Consider the following 25,929-nt stretch of genomic DNA (forward strand, 5'->3'; position numbering starts at 1 on the left):
AGTATTTAACATGCATGTTCTAGAATATCAATGCCAAATTCGACACACTCAATCCAACAAAATGAGAGCGAAATGATATGCTCGTAAAGGCTCAAATCTCACCAAATTGTTTCATGCATTAAGATAATCATATTTCAATCAAAAAATCATGGAATATCACAAAAATACCAACTTGATCACAATTCATGCTATCCATTATCAAGAACATTCTAACCTAAACAATCATGTGTTCCCAAACAAGCATAGCATTCCAAAAAATAATCAACAAGGTAAAGAAATTCAATGAAATTTCCGTAAATTCAACCAACACATACTAGATTCAAAGCATAAAGATAAGCAAAGGGAAATTTAATCTACACTCTACTCCCCCTCATTTAAAGTGTTTTGCCTCAAAACGTAAAAATAAAATGCAAGAGAAGGAATAGAGTACTCCCTGAATTTACTGTCGACCACGGTGGGAGGCGTTGGGACGGAAAAGCGGGCTATCTAGGTTGATGTCGCGAACTGAAAACATTATCAGGTGGTGTCGTTGGTGGAAAACTAGCATCAAAATTCTTTGTAAAACCACAAACGATATAATACATTAGTAATAGTTGAACGAAAATAGGATATGAGTTTACCTTAGGAGTATTATCCGATGTCACCGAATGATTGGAACACAATAGGAAATCTAATAGGAGTGGATGAGAGAAAGAGGAAGCCACGGATGGCACGGAGATGGAAAGCATGGAAGAGACAGACGAAAAACAGTGCTCGGCTTGGGGCAGAGAGAGGCGGTGGTTTTACCCGATTGTGCGTACCATTATGAGTGGAGAGGTTGAAAACACGTTAGCAAGGGCGACAGTGAGGAGAGAAAGAAAGGATGATGGTCTCGTGCTTTTGGGGAATGAGTGATCAGGTTTGAGAAGATGAAGAGGGTTGGGTTAAGTTTGGTTTTGTCATGCGTTTGAGGGGTGGGTGTTTGAGTTTGAATGAAATTTGGGGTTTTGTTTTTAATTAGGATAATGTGTGTTGAAAATTGAAAAAGGTGGGTGAATGGTGATAGGGTAGGGTCCATAGCATAAAAAATTGGATGGGGAGAAGGTGGGGCGGCAGAGGAATCAAAAAGAAAAAAAAGCGAGGGAAAATTATTTTTGGCTTAGCTAGCGTGTGCCGAGCCTCCCTTGGGTTTTGCTAACATGCGTCGTTAATGAAACAGTGCGAACAGCTGGGCCTCTCCCTTTTTTATGCTTTGTTCGATGTATTGCTCTGTAGGTTCTTAAATTGACACTGTTCGAATGAAATTTATGCAATTCTTCATCGTTTAAGTTTGAATAAAAATATTTGGTTCCTGCAAAATAAAAATAGAAATTAAATTAAACATGCTTGAGCGAATAAAAATATAAAATAAAAATGAAAAAATAAAAATATAATGGAATTAAAAATAATGGGTTATCTCCCATGAAGCGCTTTATTTAACGTCATTAGCTCGACGACCTGGTTCAGACTACAGGTACCGTGACAAACACTTCCACTTCATTCTCTTTTTCCAACTAAAAAATTCCTTATGAGAAATTTGAAAATTCTCACAAAGATTTCTTCGGATATTTCCCAATTTTAAAATCTTGTCTAAAAGAATGGTCGTCAAAACAATTTTTTTACCAAAAAATGATTTCTTCAAACGATTCCTCGATGGTTTCAACTTATTTTTGGTGCCTGCAAAAGGGAAGGTAAATCTTTAGTGTTTAAAGGAGTTAAGATCAAATCTGAATCAACAATTGAAATATTTTTCAACTCCCTTATGTCGTCTCTTTTATCATTTGATTTCCTATATAAATCATCAAAAAAAGTTATATTCATCATCAACAAGCTCAGTAACGCCAACAAAATTAATATTATGCACGTTATCCGGATATCTCATTGCTTTATAAACCTTAAATTTTACGATCTCACCATCGAACTCCATAGTAAGAATACTGCTTCGAACGTCAATTTTTGTATTTGTTGTGCTCAGAAAGGGACGACCGAGGAGGATTTCAAAACCAATGTGGCTACAATCATTTTCCATGTCAATCACATAAAAATCAGCATGGAAAATTAAGTCTTCTACCTCTACTAGAACATTTTCTATGAGTCCTTCAGGATGAATAATTGATTTGTCGGCAAGCTGAAGTGTAACTCTTGTACCCTTCAAAGGCTCGGTGGAAATTAAATCATAGACGGAGAGAGGCATTACATTGATAGAGGAACCTAGATCGCACATGGCTCGATTAATCCTAACTTTACCAATTTTACAGGGTATTGCGAACATACCTTGGTCTTTCAGTTTCGGCGGTAACTTTCATTGGAAAATAGCTGAGACATGCTCTCCCAAATTTACCTTCTCATTTCTGGTCAGTCGTCTTTTATTAGTGTAGAGATTCTTAAGGTATCTGGCATACCTCAGTACTCTCCAGATTATATCGAGAAGCGGAATATTTATTTTCACTTTCCGTAATACATCCAAGATTTCTCTCTCCTCTGATTGTTTGTCTCTTTTAATGAATCTTTCAGGAAACGGAGGTGGAATGTCATAGGAAAATAGCACATAATTAGTTTTCGATTCATCTTCATTCTTTTCTCGGGATTCTGTGCCAACTGCTTCTTCTTCCCCCTAGGAGTTTGAATTTTCTTCTTTCTTCCGGGATCTTGTGCTTACTTCTTTTGGGTCTAGTTGTTCAATAATTGTACCTCTTCGAAGGGTGATGGCGCTAACATTCTCTATATGATTCGGATCATTTTGTGATGATGGCCTCCTTTGTGACTCTAATCTCCCCACGATTTGAGTCAGTTGGCTCATCTATTTGTCAATTTCTTGTAGGTGGGCTTCGATACGAATCTGGAATTTTTCCTGAGAAAGTGCTAACCTCTCGACAATCGACTCTAGTGAAGTCTTTTGTGGCTGTTGTGGTGGTGGAGGTGGTCTCGCTTGATAACCTTGATTCGGTCTTGAGTTCTGAATATAACTGAAGTTCGGATGATCCCTCCATCCTGTGTTGTATGTATTGCCATAAGGATTGTAAGCTCCTTGGGGAGGTCCCAGAAAATTTTTGACTGCATTGACTTGAGCTGTTGTGTCATCTTGAATCAGTGGACAATCATCTGTCGGATGATCATGTAATGCACATATTCCACATAATCAGTTTTGTCCTATCTTTCTTGCAACAAGAGAGTTTACGACTTCAGTTAACTTATCTATTTTATTTTCCAAGGAAGATGAACTTATCTCATGAACCCTTCGAGAAGGATCATTATTTGCACGAAACTGTTGGGAATTTGTGGCCATCATCGATATTAAGTCCCTAGCCTCAGTAGGAGTCATGTTCACCAAGGCTTCACTGCTAGCAACATCGATCATCTCCATTTCCAATGGAGATAATCCTTCATAAAGTATTGAAGGAGTGTTTGTTCGGTTAACCAATGTTGTTGGCAACTATAACATAACTTCGTAAACCGCTCCCAGTAGTCGTAAAGTAACTCTCCATCAAGCTATTTGATTCCAAGTATTCTCCTTCGTACTTCACTTACTTTCGCCGTAGGGAAAAACCTGTCAAGAAAAAGATGAGTCATTTGAGCCCATGCAGTAATAGAATTAGGGGGAAGATAAAATAACCACTTCTTAGTCGAATCGACTAAGGAAAAAGGAAAAGCTCTGAGTTTTATTTGGTCCTCGGTTGTGGTCTCATGCTGGAGCAGACCGTATGAAATTCCTTGAGATGTTTGTGTGGATCCTCGTTTGGCAATCCACGAAATGTAGGGATGAGATGAACAAGGCCGGTTTTCAACTGGTAAAGAGTTTTGCCTTGGGGAAAATCAATGCACATAGGCCCTTGTTTAGTGGGTGCCGCGACTAACTCCCAAATAGTAGGTTCGGCCATCGGAATTGTGTTAATGGATTTACCTGAATTTGATTCTTCTTCTGGATTTGATTGTTTTCTTCTTCTTTCCCGAAGTGTCTGTGCGTGGGGTCTCCAAACTTTTTCTTCGATTTCTGGGTCGTACTCCACTAATGCGCCCGGATTAGTCCTGGTCATAAATCAAAAACAGACAAAAAAATTAGTAACTTTGGCGAAGTCCCCGACAACGGTGCCAATTTGACAACTGTCGTTTTAGATGTCAAATAAATTCCTTTTTCTCAATTAAATAAATAGGGAAATATGTAGTATAGAGAAATAAGGTTCGAATCCTCAGGGACTTAGAAAATCATAAATTTGTGTTTGAATGGTTCTAACCAGGCGTGAATAGTAAAAACAGGGTTTATAATATGAGATTTAAATAAAAATGATTAAATAAATAAAAGTGATTAAAGTAAAAATAAGAGGATAATGATTGAGAATAAATACAGAAAAACTAGCCTCAAGCCTTGCTTTGACTCAATTTCCTTCTGATCATCGAATAAGATTTTCTCTTCAGGATTCACGTCGGTTACTTTGTCTACAATGGCTATCCCTGTGACTCTATCTTGTATACCGAATACCCAAGGCAACCTTTGATTCCGGCTTTGGGAATTGATTCTATCAACATCAATTGTCATAGATCAATTACCGTTTAAGTTCTTGCCGACCGGCTCGGATTGTTGCTTCAATAAACGTCAATTCCGATCTCAATTCCCTCTTGGCGAAGCCATCTCGCCAAGTGTGTTCCCAGGAAGTCGAATTTGCTTTCTATAAGCTGAATCTTCCTCCCACACATTTAATCACAACAACCTCTTGACCAAAGTCGATCTTTGATTTTGAAAACTGTTTTGATTTTAAAAAATAAGCGCAGACATTGAGAGAGATATTTCGAAGATATTAAGGGCTTGTTTCAATTCTCCCGTTGGAATTGAGTCATTGCGACAGATCTCTTCTTATGAAAGTTTAGCTAAGCATGACAAAAGTCATACTTAGCATATTAAAAACAAACTTGAAAATAAAGAAAAATAAAAAGTAAAAAGATAAAGTTTTTATAAAAACTGGAGAGAAAAGAAGAATATAATTTGAATGATGAGTTTACCCCAAGTGGGTATTTATAGCCTCTCAAATCCTAAAGGATAAACAAAGAAAATAAATAAAATAATCCTAAGATAATTGTTTTTTCAAATTTAAATTCAAACTTAAACTAGTCTCCTAATGCTACCCTGCTCGCCATCTTCCAGAAGGCGTGCAGAGAAAGTCTTCTAGAAACTGTCGCTGATTGGACCTTCTAGAAACCTCCACGTCAGCCCACGTAGTGCCCATGTCTTCAGCCTTGACCAAATAAAAAAATGCAGAATGAGCCCGTTTTGTCACTAATTCTGGAAAGTAAGAACCTACACGAATTTTGTCTATGACTAGGCTCATTAAAACAAGAGTTTAGAATGGTTATTTCTGGTTCGTTCGGGTTTGGATTTGGATTGGGAGGTAGAATAGGAGGTCGATTTTGAGTTTGGTTTGAAGACCGACTAGAGGTTGACCTAGCGCGTTTAGATATGATTAGAATCAGAATGTATAGGGTTACCTGTAATTTTGAAACACATGTATGCAATATAATCAATCCCAAAACTCAATATGAGTCTGCAATATTCAAGGTTCTCTAATTAATATCCTAATCGGCAAAATTTGAAAACTATTTTGAAAACAATGTTTGAAAAATCATATTATGTATAGTTTTCATGAAAACAACATAATTAAATCAAAAACATCAAATTTTAAAATCAAAACAAATTTTTTATTTCAAAATTAAAAAACAATTTGACAAAATTGTGTGTTTTTTGATGAATTTTTTTTGTAGAATCTAGTTTATAATTAAAATATAAGAAATGCCCGATCTTTATTTAACACTAGAACTAACTAAAACTAGTCCTAAGTTCAAAATCAATAAAATAGTGGTTTTAGAAAAATACCTTGAAAATTTTCGGATTTTAGTGAGAATAGATGTTGTTTGCATGATTGTGTTGAATGTAGTAGGATTAGGAGTTGAATTACGAAAGAAATCTGACTTGTAATCGTTGATTTGAAGCAAAGTGGAGATTTGGGCGATTTTGAGAAGGAACGGTGCAAGACAGAGTTTTTAGGTTTTAGCCAAAAATGATAATTTTTGAGATTTTAAGCCTAAATCCCGACGAGTGTATCGGTACACTCCTGAGTGTATCGATACACATTCAATGAATGCATCGGTGCACTTTCATAGTGTATCGATGCACATTCAATGAATGCAACGGTACACTTTCATAGTTTATCGATGCACTTTGCACAAAAATGTCAAAAATATGTTTTAAACAATTAGAATGCTAAATTAATTAGCTCTAGTGGTATTGGTAACTCATATATCGAAAATTAACAATGTTCAATCAATCAAATCTATCATTAAATTTTATTTGAACATATAATTAATTTTCACTAAAGAAACATAAACTCCCCCTAACTATTAGCAAAGAATGCAATCAAAAATATTATTTTTATAAGCATTTTCAAAACTAATTAAAAATGCTAAAATTATTTTAAACACTAAGTCAAGGTAGGTTAATTAAACCTAATTCTCTCCTAAATATCCAAAATCTCTCTTTATCTAATGGTTTTGTAAAAATATTCGCTAATTGATGCAAAGTATCAACATATTCTAGAACTATATCTCCTTTTGTGACATGATCTCTAATGAAATGATGTCTAATTTCAATATGCTTAGTTTTAGAGTGTTGGATGGGATTTTTAGTGAGACAAATGGCACTAGTATTGTCACACTTGATAGGTATGGTACTAACTACAATTCCATAATCTAAAAGTTGTTGTTTCATCCATAAAACTTGTGCACAATAACTATCGACTGAAATGTATTCCGCTTCAGTGGTAGATAATGCAACACAATTTTGTTTCTTTGAAAACCATGAAATCAGCATATTTCCTAGGAATTGGCAAGTACCGGAGGTGCTTTTCCTATCTATTTTGAATCCTCCATAATTTGCATCAGAGAAGGCATGCAAGCTAAAGCTAGAGTCTCTATGATACCAAAGTCCTAAACTATGAGTTTCCTTAAGGTATCTAAAGATTCTCTTAATGGCTTTTAGATGTGATTCTTTAGGACATGATTGAAATCTAGCACATAAGCAATAACTAAACATTATGTTTAGTCTACTTGCAGTTAGATAAAGCAAAGAGGCAATCATAGACCTATAAAGTTTAACATCTACACATTTACCTTATTCATCTTTGTCAAGCTTTGTAGATGAGATCATTGGAGTGGCTTGGGGTTTTTCATCTTCCAATCCAAACTTTTTGAGCATATCCTTGACGTATTTTGTTTGATTGATGAAGATACCATCTTTTCTTTGCTTGATTTGGAGTCCGAAGAAAAATGAGAGATCCCCCATCAAGCTCATCTCGAATTCACTCTGCATTAGCTTAGAATATTCTTGGCAAAGAGCATCATTTAATAGAACCAAAAATTATATCATCAAAATAAATTTGAACTACTAATAAATATTTATCTTTTCTCTTTAAAAACAATGTAGTGTCAACATTCCCTTTTAAAAAACCTTTTTATATTAAAATTTTTGACAATCTTTCGTACTAAGCTCTAGGAGCTTATTTTAAACCATATAAAGCTTTTTTCAATTTAAAAACATGATCTGGAAATTTTGAATCTTCAAAATCAGGAGATTGTTCCACATACACTTCTTCTTTTATAAAACCATTTTAAAATGCACTTTTAACATCCATTTGATATAATTTAAATTCATTGAAACATACAAATGCTAATAACATTCTAATTGCTTCCATCCTAGCTACGGGAGTGTATGTTTCATCATAGTATATGCCTTCTTCTTGAGTATAGCCTTGAGCAACAAGTTTAGCCTTGTTCCTCGCTATATTACCACTTTCATCAAGCTTATTCCTAATACCCATTTAGTACCTACAATATATTTATTACTAGGCCTTTCAACTAATGTCCATACTTTACTTTTCTCAAATTGATTTAACTCTTCTTGCGTAGCCATAATCCAATTGTCATCTTTTAATGCTTCTTGAATATTCTTAGGCTCTATGCATGAGATAAATGCAACATAATTACATATATTTCTAAGAGAAGATCGAGTTGTTACTCCTTTAGATGGATCACCTATAATTTCACCATCCTTGACATAGTTATATTCTCTTGGGTAAGAGACTTCCCTTTCTTTAATGGTTGGATTCTCGAGAACATCATGAATTTCCTCATCTTTTACTTCTTCCTTCGATGATGGTTTTCCAACGTCATGTGTTTTTACAATACCTACATCATCATTCACTCAAGAATCCTTCCTCGAAAGGGTATTATCATCGAAAACAACATGTATAGACTCTTCTACCACTAAAGGTCTTTTATTAAATACTCGATAAGCTTTAGAATTTAAGAAATAACCCAGAAAAATTCCTTCATCACTTTTAGCATCAAATTTACCAAGATTGTCTTTATCGTTGATTAAAACAAAACATTTACATCCAAAAGGATGAAAATAACTAATATTAGGCTTTTTATTTTTGAAACGTTCATATGGAGTTTTCTTTAAAATTGGTCTAATCATTACTCGGTATATAACATAACAAACGATATTTGTGGTTTTCTTCCAAAAATATTTTGGCAAATTGTTTTCACAAAGCATGGTTCTAACCATTGCTTCTAAAGTTCAATTTTTCCTCTCAACAACTCAATTTTGTTGAGGGGTTATAGGTGCTGAAAAATTATGGCTAATACCATTTGAATTACAAAAATCAGTAAATCCAAGATTTTCAAATTCAGTACCATGATCACTTCTAACATTAGTTATGGAGTAACCTTTTTCGTTTTGGATTACTTTTGAAAACATGATGAATTTTTCTAATGCTTCATCTTTAGTACTTAGAAATAGAACCCAAGTATATCTAGAATAGTCATCTACCACTACAAAACAATATTGTTTTCCACCCAAGCTATCAGTTCTAATTGGCCCAAAAAGATCTATATGGATCAATTGTAATACTCTACTAGTCGATACATCATTAATGGATTTAAAGGAAGCTCTTCTATATTTTCCTTTAGCACATGCATCACAGATTTTATCATCATCAAATTTTAGTTTTGGCAATCCTCTTACTAAATCTCCTTGCATTAGTCTTTGTAAAACACTCATGCTAGTGTGTCCTAGTCTCCTATGCCATAACCAACTATCATGTTCATCCTTAGCAACTAGGCACAAGTTAGTCATATTTATTGTATCTAAATGCACCATGTAAATGTTTCATATTCTATGACCAACAAGCATAATTCGATTAGATGCAATGTCAATAATTTTACAACCATTTGTTTCAAATAAGACATTGTATCCTTTATCGCATAATTGACTAATACTCAATAGATTATGCTTCAACCCATTCACATATAAAACATTTTTAATTTTTATGGAAGAGGTATTGCCTATAGTACCTATACCTTCAATGTGACCTTTTGAATTATCACCAAAAGTCATCGCTCCTCCATTTTTGTCGTTAAGCTCTATGAACCGGCTCTTGTCTCCGGTCATATGTCTTGAGCATCCACTATCAAGTTACCATGAGTTTGAACTTGTTTCTCGTGCCTTGTAGCAATGCTCTTTCTCCTACAAACATAGATTAATTTTTTATTTTTGGTACCCAAGTTATTTTGGGTCCATATTCATTAGTTTCTATAATTCTAGTCCCCTTGAGTATCCACTTGTATAGGATATCCTTATCTTTAGTAGTACTGAGTTCTTTAGAAACCCTATCTTCTAACGATTTTTCCATTAGAGGTTCTTCGGGGACCTCTATGATTGTAGTTTTTAAAACTTTTTCTAACAAATTTGGATTTTGAACTTTCTCCATTTTTAAAAAGTTTTGTTCCAACTTTATCAAAAGAATCTTTAATATCATCAATTTCTTTTTGATGATTGTCACTAACTCTTGAAAGTAAATTATGCAAATCAGTGTTTTTCTTTTCAAAATCTTTAATTTTGATTTGTAATTCTTTAATTTTACTTTCAAGATCATTGTTAATCTTGGATAAGAGATTATTTTCGTTTTTCAATTTTGAAATATCCTTCTTATATTTCAAAAATAATTTCTCATAATCCGAAGCCAACCCTGTATATTCCTCTACTAACTCATCAAAAGAATAATCTTCAAAATTGGATGAGTTAGAGGTTACCTGAGAGTTTTCCTCGATGGCCATCAAGCACAAGCTTGCTACTTCTTGTTCCTCTTCATCGGATTGTTCATCATCGCTTCATGTAGCCATGTATACCTTGTGTTTTTCTTCGATTGACCCTTCTTCTTCAATTGTGGGCAATCGTATTTCACATGCCTAGGCTTTTTGCATTAATAGCAAATAATAGGGTCTTTCTCCTTCGGTTCATTCTTGAAGCCTTTATTTCGTTTGATTTTTCTTCCTCGGTTGGGCTTCATCAGTTTTCTGAACCGTTTGGAAAATAATGTCATTTCCTCGTCATCTTCATCTTCATCCGAATCACTCTCATCTTTTGTAGATTTAAGAGAAACTCCAACGGTTTTCTTCTTCTCTGTCTCCTTCTTTGGCTTTTCCTTTTTCTCGAGGTCTACCTCATCTTGAATCATCATTTCATGCATGAGGAGAGAACCGATGAGTTCATCGAGAGTTAAAGACTTTAGGTTTTTAGCTTCGATGATCGTCATCTTCTTTGATTGCCAAGCTTTAGGAAGAGAATAAATTAACTTCCTTACAAGTTCTCGTTTGGAATGATCTCTCTATATGATTTGAGACCATTGACAATCAAGGAAAATCTATTTGTCATATCTTTGATGCCTTCATCTGGTTTCATTCTGAAATTTTCATAGCTATGAGTTAGAAGACTAATTTTAGATTCTTTTACCTCGTTTGTGCCTTCATGAGTGACTTGTAGTTTATCTCATATCTCATTGGCGGTTGTAAAAGATGAAACTCTGTCGTATTCATCTGGTTCAAGAGCACAAAATATAATATGGATAGCCTTTGAGTTGAGCTGGAACATTCTTGTTTCTTCTTCACTCCACAATCTTGAATGAGTGGAAGGTATGATGTATCTGTCTTCCACGATATTCCATGCTCCCATGTCATTTTCTTGAATGAAGTACCTCATTCTATTCTTCCAATAAGCATAATTAGCTCCATTAAAGAAAGGAGGCTTGTTGACAGACGTTGAATCAAGGCCAAATTCGAAGTTTGAAGTGGAGGCCATTGATGACTTGAATATCGATATAACTCTTCCCGAATCGACTCAAGAGGTGGTTAAACCTTCAAATGAGTGTAGCTCTGATACCAATTATTGAGTTAATCGATCAACGAAATAACCAAGAGGGGGTGAATTGGCAATAAAATTTTAGGTGGAAGCTTTTGCAGAAAATAGAAAATATTTGCAAAGCGATTTAGAGTGGTTCGACTTTATCAACCAAAGTCTACGTCTACTACCTTAGCTATCCACACTAAGGATTTTCCACAAATTCACTAATTTGTCTTTCTTTTGAGGACAAAGAGTAACCTTACAACTCCCTCAAGAATTATACCCCAAATTCTTGAGAACACTCTCTCCCAAAGAGAAATACAAAAATTTTGCAAACTTACAGAAAAACCTCACAAGGCAAGATGTTTTCACAATTCTAGGACAAAGAAAGAACACTCAAGAGTGAATACAATTGAGTTCAAGTAGTGTTCTTGAAAGCAAAAATGAATATTGAATGGAATAGGCTTGAAAATGCTCAAACGATAAGTTCAAGGCTTTCTCTTTGATTCTCTCTCAATTCTTTTTTATTGTTATTGATCAATGGCTCCTCGGCTTGTTTAAATACACCTTGAATTGATTCTGAACATTGGGGATCATTGGAAGTCAATAGAGTCGTTATGGTGTAATTATCATTTAAAAAATCTATTGGGAGCGTAGGTGCATCGGTACACTCTCAAGGTGTATCGGTACACTGTGTGTAAAATTCAAATATTTCGACCGTTATAAGACCTAGTGTATCGGTACACTCCAAGTGCATCGGTACACTAATTGCATTCGATGTTTCAATAGAGCCAGTAGTGCATTAATGCATTAGCTTTGCATTGGTACACAAAATACATTCGAAGTTGGGTGTGCATCGATACATTCAAGAGAGTATCGGTACACCCCTTCGTAAAAATAATTTTTGGCCCGATTATGGTTCGAAATACTTTATAAAAAAAATCAAAAATATTTTAAGTTTAAAACACAATTTTACACTTTAGTAAGGATTGAATTTGTCCTTTAAAAAAACTTGGAGTAATATTTTGATATTCGAATAATTTAATCGAATATACTTTAAAATTGATTATAAAATCTTAAAATTCAATAATACTTAATTTGTTATATTGAAACATAAAAATGTTTTTAACAATTACTTAAACGACAATTTCTATTAAATAGATTTTTTTCAATTCAAGATTAAGTAAACACGTTAAAATGACAGGATAAACCTCGAAAATGAATTTATTTGCTTAATACGATTTTCCCAAAATTTCTGAATCATCTCAAATTTTTCAAAAAGGTAGAAGATGGAATTTTGTCTTAAGACAAAACTTTAATCCAAAATGAATCAGTAAAATAATAATGATAATATTCAACTATTATTATAATTGAATCAAAAACTTAAAAGAAATAGTTGATACCAAAGGTATTCAAGTTTCATAAACCTTGTGTACTTCAAACCATATGTGAAATTAGAGGTGTATTCAGTTCAGTTCGGTTTTTTACTAAAAATTGAATCAAACCGAAATAAATAGTTATTTAAAATTTAAACCGAAACCAAATGGTTAAAAAACCAAAAAAATCGAAATCGATTTTTTCGGTTCGGTTCGGTTTTTTAAACAGTTCGGGTTTTTCGGTTCGGTTTATCAGTTTTTCAATGATAAAATCACTTGAAACTATAAATATTTTTAAAAAAATTGCCTATTCGGTTCAATATGAAACAAATGGGTTCCATATGGAAAACCGGAACCGAAACGATTCAAAAGAATTGAGACTTTAAACCAACCCAAAAACCAAACCGTTTAATATCAAACCGAACCGAACCGTTTTACTCAATTCGTATCGGTTTTTCGGTTTTCTCGTATGTGAAATCACCTTGCACCGCACACAAGTCCAAATGAATCGCAAAGGACAAAACCAAGCAAATTTTTAGAAGCCAACAAAAGCATATTCACGTATGGATGGAATACCCTTGCTTGTCCCAACGATTCGATCTCGCAGCTAAAAAAAACGTTAATAAAGAACAAAATAAAATAGTATGTAGATATTGAACAAGGTCGTATGAATTACAACCACAGCTACACTTTTTACATTTATTTGATCGATCGCCTTGGATATAAAAATATGTCTTAATATTTGTTAGGAAATATAACAATCTAAGATGATAAAATAAAATAAAATAAAATATTTTATTAAATAATCAGAAAATAATGGTCAAGAAATATAAAAATCCGATTTAGACATAATAATCGATTGGAAATGAGTTAAGATAGATTTTTAGCCACTTCTATGGTGCTTGAGATCGTTGGTCGTCTATCTTCTAGGATACAACAATGAAATGATCAGCGTTTAGTAGCACAACTGCAGAGATCACGAAGTATATATTGCTTAAGGCTATCTGAAAACTGGAGAAGAATAAAAGATTTTTGAGTTAAGTTTAACTTAGTAGGTTTACATAGTATTTATAGAGTTTTTCAAGGGAGAAGAATTGAAAAAAAAAATATTCTGAAAAGTAAGGTCATAAATGAGTATTTGAATAAATTCGGAATAATCAATTAATTATGCACTTCATAGAATATATTCGTGAATTGAAAGATATATCATGTTAATATTCGAATTAAAAGAAATCATATAATATCCTTTTTAATTCAAAATATCAAAAAAGATGTCACATTTAAGAAAAATAATTAATTCATACTGGGTAAAATATTTTTAAGCTCCCCCAGAGGGCCCAATCAGTCTGAACATTCATGTCGCCCCACATCTTGTAGGTGCGCTCCCAACCCCTATGGGTTTAGCAAGCTTGAATTTGTACCCTCTTGAGTTTAGGCATAAAACATAGTTTCAACCTAAATCATTCAATCACCAGCAAGTGGGTTGGTGTATATAAATCATTCTCATGATTTTTATCCCATAAGTTCTGGATATGGGTTTTCTTATTTTCCTTACACAATACAATTCGAATGTATCCTACTTTGAGCATCAACTTCTCATTCATCACTCAACCGTTTCGAGCATATGAGATATTGTTGTAAGAATCTCTTGGAATAGAATATGAGTCAATAAATTCATTATTCGAATCTCCATCTTTACCCTTATAAAATATGACTCAAATTTTTCCAATTTATCACAATTTTTCCAACACTTGACACATGGCCTCATCTTTGATGTCTATATTATAATTATAGTATTTTCCAAAAAAATATTATAATTATAGATATGCATGGAATATATAACATTGCTTCTTTGATTACACTTTCTAGCATGTTTATATTATGAATGCATATAATATAGTATAGTTATTTATGTGACACTGATCTTATTAACTCAACGTTTAGAATGTGTTTTTGTTTGTAGGTATTTAAGAGTGGATCGAGAAGCACCATCATCAGGTTAAAGTTACAATTGTTATTGATTTAAGTGTGTCTTGATTTATTGTAGCGAACATATATATCATAGACCTTACACTATAATATTATAGTTGTAACTCTATTTTGTAAACTTAATATGATTATTCAATCTCGTAGTTTTTAGAGCTTCACGTTTTGTAAACTCAAATTAAATTTATTTATGTTGGATTTAATGACTATTCCTTTATGAATTGGTAAATGGTTTCAAGAAAAATGGAAGAAATGCTCGCTCACTGAAATGATTTGGTGTGACACTTAAGTTCTCCGAATCTAGGTTGAGTTAGATTATAGCGTTATAGGAGGCGACCGACCAATGAAAGTTCGACAAGAAAAGAGATAACAAACGGTGGTTGATCAGCGATGGCATGTGGGTTTTAGAGTTTGAGTTTTAAAGAATTTAGGGATTTTGATTATTTTAGGGGTTTTAGAAAATTAATAATTTTAATTTTTTAGAAAAAAAAAAGACATGTTACATGCCAACCACCGATTAGATAACGTGTTTTTTAACGAACTTTAGCAATTACACACCTTAAATGGCAGTAGAATAAAAGGTTAGATAACTAGTTTAATAAGCTTCAAAAACCTAAAGAAAATAAGAGGTATAGTTTTGACATTTTGAATTTTTTATTTTTTATTTAAGCTAACAAGTCTTAAGTTAATGATAAGGTTGAAGTATCACGACTTTTAATAAGAATTTTATTCTTAATGGATATTCAACACTCAATTTAAGGGAGAAGGAATATGTAACTGAGAGCTTTTTAACTTCTTACTCTAGATGTTATTGACAACATCCTAAGTTTTTTAAGTTTTAGTTACATCATGCAAATATTATACATTGTTCTCGATTCGTATTTTATTCGATTTTAAATCTCAGTATTAAATTTATATAAAATCAATTTCGGTCAATATGCACGAGATTAATATATATTATGTTTGTTTAAGTCTAATTGGAAGTATGAACTTCAAATTTTATCTAAATCAATCAATGTAAGCATCTAACTTAAGCTTGTTTTTTACATGTCCGTTTTATTTTTTAAAATTGTTTATTTTATATTTAATTTAGTTCTTAATAATTTAATATATATATATATATATATATATATATATATATATATATATATATATATATATATATTATTATTTATTTATACTATTTAATACACAGACAACTTAGTATATTTTTAATAAGTAGAATATAATATTATAAATTTAGTTTTATGTGATATAAACTATATAAATAATATAAAAATGGGTTGGGTCTAGCTTTGATTTTGAATGTTAGAGCCTAAATTCGTAATTTAAATAATTTAAATTTTTTTACGAGATTATTTTTTTTCGAACCCTTTTGAATTTTGAATAGGCTTTTAGGTCTCGACGGTTAATCAATTTTTTAGGGGAAAAAACTGATAATCGAATTCTTGAATTGGTCTATCAACCTTGTATATGCCTTCTACAGATATATTTCGATTATTAATCTAATTGTAGTACGTTATTGTAAATTTTTATGATAATTATTTAGATATTATTTATTTACGTTTATAACTGTGATTATGATTATAATTAGGCTTAAACTAAAAAAATTACTCGAACTATGTCATTTTTGTGCTTTAAGTACTTAAATTATTTTTTGGTCAAACTAAGTCATTAAAATATTATATGTAACCATTTTAAGCACCTAAATTGTTTCTTTGGTCAAAATAGGTCCCTAAATTATGAATTTTTTTTTTGCTTTAAGCCCCTAAATTATTTTCTTGATCAAAACAAGTACATAATATTATACGACGTGTCAACATCTTACTGGTCAAAAATTTTCAAACTAAAAAATGATAAGACTTAAAATGATTAAATATAATAGTTTAAGGGCTTAATTTGACAAAAAAATAGTTTAGGTCAATGTTGGCTTCCCCAGTCCGGCATACTTAAGGCCCAATTGAGATTTATATAAGAATTTACAGATTGTCAATGACAGTGGTAAGATTCAAACTTGGTCTTACAAACTTAAATTATTAAATTTCAACTACTTGTACTAACACTCGTTGACATAATAAAATCATATTTTGAATTGAAAGAAAAAATAAGAACACTCAAATAAAATATAGCAAATGTAAACGAGCTACTACAAATGGAATCAATCACGACCCGTGACATAGACCCAACATGATTTTTTCTTGTCGATTAGCTGAGAGGAAACTTGTGGTATAAAATCAAAATGTTAATAGAGGAAGGAACAATTGAATGATTGGTTTTGGCCCTATTTTCGTTTCTTGATGAAGGGGCACTGTACGTGGCTGCTAACAAAACCTACCACCAGATTTGTGGTCCTTCACATTGCTTGGCTGTCAAGTTTATATACATATATATCAACTACACATTGTAAGATTTTTTTTAGTTTTACTCATATTTAAGACCGTTTGATGAATAGAAAAAAAAATTAACATTCAACGGTCTTATATCTATATAAAATTAAAATAATTCACATTGTGTAATTAGATCTGATCATATATATATATATATATAACTAAAAGATATACTTAAGCAACACAACAATGTTTTCTCCAAGTGAAAGCTAGATTTGTCTTCAAAGAATTTCTTACAGTTGGAGTCTTTGTAGCCTCACAAAATTCGAAGAGTACATGTTTCTGAACTCGACAAAGAGTAATTTTTAACGATTGTAAATGTTAGACCGAGATGAACAAGTAGGTGTGAATATAATGGAAAAAATAAGTGCCAGATGGGGAAATGAATGGGTTTGATGCACGTAGAACATAAGGCTCTGATAGAAACTAGAAAGTTATGGGACCACTGCCAATGGTTATGGCGTTAGAATTTGGAAGTCTCTATTTATGGAACGTTATCCTCATGTTGACCTTTTTTACTCCTTTCTTTTACATCTAGGGATGGCAAGCGGGTACAATTTCGTGGATTCCGTACCGTATCCGCTCCAATTGGGGCGGGAATGGGTATAATTTCAGTAGATAGTGGGCGGGTGTGGATTTAGAAAGTGGTACCCGTCGCGGGTAGTGGGCGGGTAATGGGTTTGAGACCTTACCCGCCCCGTATCCGCACCGCATCCACCCGCCCCGCATCCGCCCTCCTCACATCCGCCCGCCCAACTAAATATCCATTAAATTTTGGATCATCATGAATTTAGATGTAATTTTAAGAGACTAGTTTATAAATCCTAATATTGTATAAGATATAACTTGTAATTTAACCAAGTATTAGGGATAAGTTTATGCATAAATTTTTTTCTTTCAAATCTCTTGTCTTCACTCTCCAGCTTATTCATGTATGTTTCATCCCTTTTTACTTGAAATTTATTTTTTGTAAGAGTCATTTCCGTAGTCATTTCGTTTTAAGCTCATCTGTATTTAGTTTTAAGAGTTTAATTTTTATTTGCTCGTACTGATTTTTAATTATTTTTTAGATTCATCTTAATGTTTGTTTTAAGTTTAATTTCTTAATATTCTACAAATCAGTATCTTGTGACTGAGCACCCACGTTTTTGGCTAACAGAGTCAGATCGTTGTTTCTCAAATCTCCATTTATAACGCCACTGAATAGAATTAAGTGTTTCACATGTGCTTCTCAAACCTCCATTTTTAACGCCATTGAAACTGACTTTTTCAAATTCAAATTTCAACCGAGTATTTTGCAATACTGGTGTTTTATTATGGTGTTTTATGAGAATGATGATTGTAATACTAGAGTATCAGATGTCACAAGTATTGCTTGAAATTTTAGAATGTTGTGCCAAAGAACAAAAACATTATGTGTTTGTCATTTATGTTTCTAGACTTTAATTATGTCTTTTATTATGATGTTTTATGTACTTTAAGATCTATATTAACACTTAACTCAGATAATCATTAGTTTATTTTATTATGTTTCTTAATAGATGTGTTTGTTTTATGTTTGTTGCTTATGTATAACTTAAGTTTGTTGTCAGGCGGGTCTAGCCGGGTACGTCTCTAGTGGATAATGAGTGTGGGGATGAATTTGAGAATGTACTCGGGTGTGGATTTAAAAAATTTTACCAATCATGGGTGGTGGGCGGGTGATGGATTGAAAAATATTAGGTGGGTATGACGATGGGGAAGGGGTATCCGTACCCGACCCGTCCGTTTGCCATCCCTATTTACACCCAACCAGAACCAGAAACTGAACAGATATGTTTCATGTTAGATTTCATGTGTAGAGAGAAGAAAAAAAGAGTCTTGAACGTGTTTGACTTTTTAACAGGACCCTGCAGGAAGCTTCTGCTGCTTCATTTTCCTCATCCATTGACCCACTTGTTGTTCAAGTTTGAGCTCGTTTTCTTCAGAAAGTACCACTGCAGTTTGCTTGTTATCTAAGTTTCGTCTGCTAAGGTCATTACCACTGTAAACTCTTTTCAATTCTCCAGCCACAAGCTCCCTTTTAGATTTACTGTTTGCTCCGAATTTCGATTTTTGTCGAGAGTTATTAGTAGATGGGTTTATATGTTGCAGAACTGAATCAATGTTGCATAACTTTTCTGCATATCTAGTTCTGACCCTAATACTCATTTATACTGATTCTGACTCAGTGTTATACGCAGCCTCGCGTTCAATTATTCACCGAAGAGAAGTAGGAAATAGAGGTACCAATGGCCGGGGGACAGCCGAGTTCATCCGCAGGTACTCAAAATGCTGGACAATCTAGTGTTACAGTTGAGGGTTCCCGTACAGTGGCTCTGGAAGGATCATCGACCGACACTGTTTCTGAAGCAAGGAAAGAGCCTGCGGACAAGTGGATGGCTTTCGGAGGAGAGGTTGTCGGCAAGTCCAACATCATGAGCTTTGACGACTCCGTCAAAAACTTGATTGGTGGTGGAAAAGATCCAAATGAGAAGTCCTCTCATAGAATTCTAACTGAAGCCAGCATAGCTGAAAGAACTGCAGAATGGGGTCTTGCATTGCAGACAAATGCTGGAGATGGTAGCTTCAAAGTGATCAGCAAAACGATGAGGCAGAGTGGAGAAGGCAATCCCAACAAATACTCATTAGACAAATTTTCGGTGGGATCGGCAAGGACATCAGATGAACCAAGTTGTGGATTGGAACAAGTTCCTAGGGTGTCACAGGAGCTGAAGGATGCTTTGGCATCCTTGCAACAAACTTTTGTTGTATCCGATGCCACGAAACCCGACTTCCCTATAATATATATGCGAGCAGCGGATTTTTCACCACGACTGGTTATTCCGCAAAGGAGGTCATAGGAAGAAACTGGTAAGTTCTTGCTTCTAAATATGTACAGATATGATTGGAGAGTCTTCCAACTTCCTAGGGGACAACCTGCAATCATTCTACAGCACAGAATCATTGCAATTTCATATGCTTGTCCATAACACATGATTTTTCATTTAGCCGTTTTCTACAAGGACCGGACACGGACCAGAATGAGGTCGCCAAGATCAGAGATGCAGTTAAGGATGGAAAAAGCTATTGTGGCAGGCTCTTGAATTACAAGAAAGATGGAACTCCTTTCTGGAATCTACTCACTGTGACTCCCATAAAAGATGATAATGGGAAAACCATCAAATTCATTGGGTTAGTTTTCCTTAATTTTTCTTCATAATTATCTTCACACGGATATCGAATTTTGAACTACACTATTCTTTTTTTTTTTCTTTCCCAAATGCATGCATAGCTATTAAGTGCTGTTTTATGCAGAATGCAGGTGGAGGTCAGCAAATACACAGAAGGTGCCGTTGAAAAGGCATTGAGGCCTAATGGACTGCCACAGTCATTAATTCGTTACGACGGTAAATTATACTCCAGTTGTTGGGGGTGTTTTGTGGTGTGATTTCAGTTCTGATATGTAATAATTCTACATTTTGGAACAGCTCGACAGAAGGATAAAGCTTTAGATTCCATCACAGAGGTTGTCCAAACAGTGAAACGCCCTCAATCTCACATTCAAACAAGCAGCAATGATGCGACTAACAAGCTTGAAGAGCCTGAAAAATTCAACCTTGATTATGTTCTGCCTAAATCTGCTGAAATTGAGAACAGCAGTGCCCATGGAAGATATACTCCTCGGTCCGACTTCAGTGCTGCTACTCCTATGCAGGATATTGACAAGAAAGATCGAAAATCAGTGCGTTTTTCTTTAGTTGGGTGAGTTTTTCTGGCTTAGGTTCTCTTAAGTATGCATTACTTTGCCACTCAAATTCGGTTTAACAATGAGTGCCATTGCGAATCTGAAATCGGTATATCTGATGCATGATATCTTCCCCCAGGTCAAAAGGCAGGTCTTCTAGCTCTGAAGCCGCGCAGGAAAAACAACCAATTGTTGAACAAGAGGCATTAATGACCAAAGACATCGAACGCACCGACAGTTGGGAACGTGCTGAAAGGGAAAGGGACATACGCCAAGGAATTGATTTAGCAACAACATTGGAACGCATCGAAAAGAACTTCGTTATCACCGATCCTAGACTCCCTGATAATCCCATTGTAAGGAAGACTCTTTCAGTATCATTTTCCTCACCCAACTCAATCACAATTCACAAGGTAAAGCACATATATTGTATCTGAAAACCACTACAATGTTGCAGATATTTGCATCTGATAGCTTTCTTGAATTGACTGAATTTACACGAGAGGAAATCTTAGGAAGGAATTGCAGGTACATAATATGTACTATAATAAATTTGACATCAAACTACATCAATCAACCGTAAAATATATGTTGCTTTCCATTGTTTGTTAGATGAATCGTATCAAACCAATAACATGGCATTTGTTATAACAGGTTTCTTCAAGGACCTGAAACTGATCAAGCAACCGTCTCAAAGATAAGAGATGCTATTAGAGAACAAAGGGAAATCACTGTTCAGTTGATCAACTACACAAAGAGCGGTTCGTGATATATATATATATACACACATATATATGTATGTATGTATGTATGTATGTATGCATGTATGTGTGCATGCATACTGACGGAAACATCCTCTGATTGAATTGTTACAATTTGTATGACTTGCAGGCAAGAAATTTTGGAATTTATTTCACTTGCAACCTATGCGTGACCACAAGGTGGTTACAGTTACATCTGGCAAGCCATGTATCTATGTCATGTTTGTGTTTTCTTTACATGACATGATGCTTTTCACATTTTCGCGTGATTTTTTTTTAATGTTGTGTTTTAGTTATTCTCCTCGGTGACAAATTCCCGGTGATTACAGGGTGAGCTTCAATATTTCATAGGCGTCCAACTTGATGGAAGTGATCATGTCGAACCCCTACGAAACCGCCTCTCCGAGCAGACAGAGCTACAAAGTGCAAAGTTGGTCTGTAATCATTTTCTTCTTCTAATTATATACATATTGGAAATGCCTGCCCTATAGACTCTTATTTTTTCGTAACATATGGTCGATGCTGAACTAGGATATCATTTTCTTTAAACAGGTCAAAGCCACAGCAGAAAATGTCGATGAAGCAGTTCGCGAACTTCCTGATGCCAATTTGGTAAGGTATTCTTTCTTTCTCGTAGAAATATTTAGAGCATTGTCTTAATTATAGATGTAAAGGTAACAAATATGTTTTTCCAATTGGACTGAGAACTCAAAATCTAAGTGTTTACGTTGTTAATTATCGTTGTTAATATTGTTAACATTGTCTTAATTAACGTTGTTAATAGTGTTAATACTGTCTAATATGATCATAGTTGATGAGACTTTATATATATATTGATAAAATGTGCAGAGACCAGAAGATTTGTGGGCAATCCATTCTCAACCAGTCTTCCCAAGGCCTCATAAAAGAGAGAGTCCTTCTTGGCTAGAAATTCAGAAGGTACCCCTTTTTCCATTTTCTCAACTCATTATTTCTTCTTGGATGTGGTCTCTGATATTCTATATGTAATACAGATCACTTCTCGTGGCGAAAAAATCGGGCTGCATCATTTTAAACCCATAAAACCTTTAGGCTGGGGTGACACTGGCAGGTAGGGTAGGTCCTTCATGCCACTGTTTGCTTTTACCTCAAATCATTAGTTATGCCATGAATTCTTACTTCATTTCCCTGTCTAATCTAAATTGGGTTGCAGTGTCCATCTGGTGGAACTGAAAGGTACTGGAGAATTATTTGCTATGAAGGCAATGGAGAAGTCCGTGATGTTGAACCGTAACAAGGTCTGCGTATTGCATAATTTCTACATATAAATACTCATCTCGAATCCGGGTTGGATTATGTATATGAATATTGATGTAAGCAATTGTACAGGTTCATCGAGCATGCGTTGAAAGGGAAATCAGCTCACTCTTGGATCATCCTTTCCTTCCCTCTTTATACACCTCTTTTCAGGTTTTCCTGTTCAAATTCTTAGCTTATCCTGTAGTTTACAAGTTTTCTGGATTCTTAAGTTGTAATTGAGTACCACTAATGATTTCTTGATCTCCTCAGACTCCCACACACGTTTGTTTGATAACGGACTTTTGCCCTGGTGGCGAGTTATTTAACTTGCTCGACAAACAGCCTATGAAATTATTCAAAGAAGATTCTGCAAGGTACACCTAATTCTCACTGGCCTATTACCCTTATTTCCTCTAGTCAAAATCAGTGGGATATCTGGTATTTCTTGTATGTTCAATTCTTATGCAGCAGAGGTTGTCTAAGTTCACGTTGTTTTTTCAGGTTTTATGCAGCAGAGGTTGTCATTGGTCTGGAGTATCTTCATTGTCTAGGTATGTATAGTAAATCTACTATCTAAATTTTGAAAACTTATTCAACTCACAAAAATCGAATCGAACAATGCCTCTATGCAAGATTTAGCAACTGTGATCTAATACAATGCTGACTGTGGTTTCATTTGTAATGGCTTGTGATAGGGATCATATATCGAGATCTGAAGCCGGAAAATATTCTACTGCAGAAAGATGGACATGTTGTGTTAACAGACTTTGATTTATCATTTATGACTCCCTGCAAGCCCCAGGTATGTCTGTTGTCAATTCTGGGTTAGAATTTGGATATATGGGGCATTTGATAACATATTATATAGTTTTTGCATGGAATTGAAGGTGATGATGGTTTTTACAGGTTTTAAAGCAGCCCTTGCCTAAGAAGAGGAGATCCAAGAATCAACCTCCTCCAACGTTTGTTGCAGAACCAACCACGCAGTCCAATTCATTTGTTGGAACTGAAGAATACATTGCTCCGGTATGCAGTATTCGATTTCGATCGAACACGATGAGTACCGGAAAAAGAAAGAGTTTCGAAGCAAAATAATGTTTAGTCCTTACTTGTAGTGTTAAAACATGGTTAGATTTTACAGGAAATCATTACAGGTGCTGGACACAGTAGTGCAATCGATTGGTGGGCAATGGGTAAGTACAGCATAGTATAGAGGGTGAAGACATAACTTGTTATTTTGAAACTGCATTCACGTGTACATTGATGGAACTATATAGGTATTTTGCTGTATGAGATGCTGTACGGGCGTACGCCTTTCAGAGGTAAAAACAGGCAGAAGACATTCTCCAACATCTTGCACAAGGACCTCACCTTCCAAAGCAGCATCCCCGTAATATCTCTACCCCAATCTTAGTATTTAAATTTTTGGTCAACTATCATTTTTGTTCCATTTTAGTTCACTCGCCAATTTTTTTCTTTCAAAATCATATCTAACGTTTAGTTTTGGTTTCATTTTATTCACCCACCATTAAAAAATTTAACTATGATTTTAACATACAATAAGGTAATGCTAAGTCATCATTGAAAAATTTTAAAAATATCACATCAGTAATTTTGTTAATTTTTTTAACAACATATGACTAAAATGTAACATTTGATATGATTTTAAAAAAGAAATAGTAGAATGATCAAAATGGAATAAAAGTGATAAATATGATACTAAAAATATATTTTCTAGTTGTAGCTAAAAACATAGCTACTTTTGCAGGTTAGTCTTGGAGCGAGGCAGTTGATTAATGCATTGTTGAACCGAGATCCACGCAGCCGGTTGGGATCGACCACAGGTGCCAATGAAATAAAAGAACACCCTTTCTTCCGGGGCATCCATTGGCCTCTAATACGCTGCATGGTAATACATATATACATCCAAAACATTCTCATTCACTAACAAGGAGGGATTTAAATCATAGTTATGATTGTGTTTATAGTTGTATATATAGCAATTTTGACAATAACAAATCATATTGTGATTATTATGAGTATTGTAGTTAGGGAAGGACGCATGATTCTATATTAGGGGTTAAACTTGAACTTATGGGACGAATTTGAATTTATAAAATTTCAAGGGTCGAAAACAAATTATTAATAGAAAATACATAAAAAAATTAAAATATAAAGTAATTTTAAATTCCTAGGAGGGCGCCACCTGCCTATTTGGTCAATTCCTGATTGCAGTTATAAAATAATAATTTCAAATGACATTTTACTATTATATAACGGCTGTTATTCTAATAATATACCGTTATTTAAATCCTGACATGTTCTTTGTTTTTCATTCTTAGATGTTCCTTTTGTTGTATTCTATAATGATTGTTGTGTTTTATTATTTTGGTTTGCAGAGTCCACCGCCATTGGAGGTACCTCTTGAATTAATAAGGAAAGACAGTGAAGCCAAAGACGTAAATTGGGAAGATGATGGGGTGCTCCTTACTTCTGTTGACATGGATCTTTTCTAAAGGTTCCTGTGTTGGCATACCCACTAATCTTCATTGCTTCAAATATTGTTAATTTTCTAAAAAATAAATACACGATAATAAATTTATCTCTTCATGTTATAAATTTTATCAATTTCGTATTTATTTCTTATTTTAGTAAAGTTGACTTCAACATTAAAAAAGAGAATGAATCATCGTTTTTAATATAAATATTAATTAAAATATTAAAATTTTAATATTATTATGATACTTACACAACAGTTTGTTTTGTAGTTCATTTTTCTCGAATGTTGTACGTTTTTAAACATTTGAATAATTTTAAATTATTTATTGATATGAAATATGAAATAAAGAATGTTATTTTAACATAAAATATATGTGAATTATTATGTATATTTTCAGTTCAAAATTATTAAAAAAATTAACGGTCTAATTAATATTTTATTAAAAGATTGATTATTTTTTAAAGATTTAAGGTTAAATTTAAATAAAAAATATAATTTTTTGAAAAAACAATATTTTATTTTTGAATAATTCTACATAAAAACTTATTCATTATTTGATAGTTTTACAAATAATTAGTACTAAATAGATTTTAATTATTTTTATTGATGATAATATTTTTTTACGAAATAAGT

The 25,929-nt window shown here is 33.7% G+C and overlaps 1 pseudogene; it reads left to right on the top strand.

Annotated features, from left to right (window-relative positions):
* Nucleotides 1-18,833: 18,833 nt before the first annotated feature.
* On the top strand, nt 18,834-25,435 carry LOC120136766 (annotated as a pseudogene).
* The last annotated feature ends 494 nt before the right edge of the window (nt 25,436-25,929 follow it).

This window comes from Hibiscus syriacus, unplaced genomic scaffold (assembly GCF_006381635.1).
Source record: "Hibiscus syriacus cultivar Baekdansim isolate YM2019G1 unplaced genomic scaffold, ASM638163v2 tig00001869_pilon, whole genome shotgun sequence".
Lineage (NCBI taxonomy): Eukaryota > Viridiplantae > Streptophyta > Magnoliopsida > Malvales > Malvaceae > Hibiscus > Hibiscus syriacus.